Here is a 2,532-nt window from a genome sequence, read left to right as displayed (position 1 = left end):
GAACCATCCTGGATCGGTACGGCTTCTCCAAAAGGTATAATAATCCACGTGGCACAATTACGTTGCGTGGACACACTCAAAATTTCACACGTGACTAATGGTCGACGACGGTCAACGCGGAACTAACTGCCCTGGGTCAGTGTCACGGGCACTAACCGCAGCGCGAATTCCGGCCAACAGGCGGGCTCTGATTGGCGGAGATTTTGGCACATCAAGCGTTGGCTTCGATGGCGCTACCGAATGCTTTTGGGAGAACTCAAACGCGAAAAATACTCAACTCGAATTTTTCTTTATATAATTCTATAACTAAAATGGTGGTTATTCCGGGCCGAACTGGTCGATGTTCGGAAAATTACTAAGGGTTTTTGGCGCCTCCTACGGGTCGGTTCTCCTGGATTCACGGGGTTAAAAGACCGATACTACTAACTGATTCTCCTAACGTTTCAAAACTCTAAGCAACCTGGCAATTCGCAGGATAAAAGGGTTGCACTTGTTCCCCGTGACCTTCCACCGAAAATCTAAAACGTAACCATCTAACCGCCGTAAAATCCATTATAATTTGGGGCGCCGGCCTTTCAGCCGAACCTAATCGATTTGCCGTAGGCTTAACAATAGGGTGGCTCCTATAAGAATTATCGGATGACTCATAACTTGGCCCTTGTTCGTGACAATTCCATGGGCCCTCAAAAACGCGTAATTATGCCGGTCTTGAGATCAAGAAAATGATATTACGGAAACAAAACACAAATTTAGCTACACCATGGCGTGGAAATCCCCAAACCTCATTGTCATCACGAGGATTGGACTTCTGACCACCCCGGGGTGGAAAAGTGAAACTCTCTCTCTCTCTCTCTCTCTCTTTCTCTCTCTCTCTCTCTCTCTCTCTCTCTCTACTTTTTACTCACGGATCGCCTTCCTATGTCACGGGGGGTTAGTTGTTTTGATGGCAGCATCGTGTCCTAACGAACATCCTCACATGTTCGTTACAGAATACTTCTGCTCCTGTTTTACCGACGCTAGTCGCGTTCTGTCATGTGATATTGAATAAAGACTTGTTGCATTATACGGACAATACAGATTGTTTTATTCACGTTCTTTCCCTGAAACCCTTCAGATTTATTCTTTAAATGAAATAATCTTTATACAACGGTGTCACAGCTACAATTGTCGACTCTCGACTGATGACGCTTCACCTACGTTCCCTTAGAAACACCTAATTAGCATATATGCCTAGCGATGGCAGCACAGATTGATACAAATACTAATGTACACATATAAACTCTATTTTCAACAACTAGTACAAGTCTCTTCTTGTTTTCAGTACCTGAACCAACACTTACCCTCAACACTCTGTTTACTCACAACACAGTCCTGATGAATCAAAACAATAGCGTAATGCAGTGTTCAATGTCCTTGAATACGCTGGATACTATCGATGATACCGAAAACAGAATCATGTTGCGAATTTGAGAGCTCTATTGGTAATAAACACTTTATGTTCATTGGCGTGTCGAAAAGAATTATATTGTTAGTTCGGTACACAATTTACACTGATCATTACTTGCGGCACTTAAATCAACAGTAAGATTGTCCCAATCGTGCCTCGTCTCATTGTCCATTTGACTTTTCCTGTCGCCATTGCTAACTCTGCTGCACGCAGTTGAAGTCAATAGCCAAAGTGGTGAGTGTCTACGTCCCAAACTGGCTGATACTCTGACCCGCTGTTCAACCCACGTATCACGTAGAGCACCCTACATCCATTTGTGTCATCTCGTCCTTGCATCCGCATGGTCATCCGAGAATCACATACAGCCATCAATCCTGCGTCCCACTACCGGCCGGTGATCGAGTCCATTCAAGACGATACACCACGCAGACTTTGTAGTTTTACATGATTCCGCACCCAAACCTTTACCCTTGATAGTTTCACCTGATTGCGCAGACCTCATCGCTTCACCTGATTTCGCAGACTTTATAGTTTCACCTCATTTCGCAGACTTTACCGGTTCAGCTAGATCCTGCCCCCAACCCGGACTATGCTTCCAACTGTATGCATCGAACAGATCAGCATTTAACACGTTATCCTTCACTTTTCTCACTTTAACTCACGCCCCTAATTCACATTTCAATACCCGAAAAACTCGCACTCTGGGCCCATAACCTGTTGGGATTGTTAGTGGCTTGGGCATTAGATAGAGAACGACATGTTGATATACGCATAAGGCACGTCTGCCGAGTTCGGTATATATGATACGACTAAGGGTACAGTATTCGGCTAAACCAGAAGAGTGATGTATACAGGGTAATTCAGAAGTACATGTACATCTGAACACCATAGGATCAGGGGGTGAGTCTGAGCAGAAAAGTCCTCTTGCACTTTTTGATCAGACTCACCCCTAAAAAGTTATTGGCAATTAAGGGTGGGCCAATGGGGAGTGATTTTTAAGCGGGCGCACATCCATGTGATATGCAGCATATGTGTGTGTGCCCGCCCCACCATTCTACGAGACAAAAGAGCGCAACGATATTGCT

Source organism: Diachasma alloeum, unplaced genomic scaffold (genome assembly GCF_001412515.2).
Source record: "Diachasma alloeum isolate Michigan unplaced genomic scaffold, Dall2.0 Dall_scaffold_00385, whole genome shotgun sequence".
In the NCBI taxonomy this organism is placed as follows: Eukaryota; Metazoa; Arthropoda; class Insecta; order Hymenoptera; family Braconidae; genus Diachasma; species Diachasma alloeum.
Note: the sequence above shows the minus strand (reverse complement) of the source record.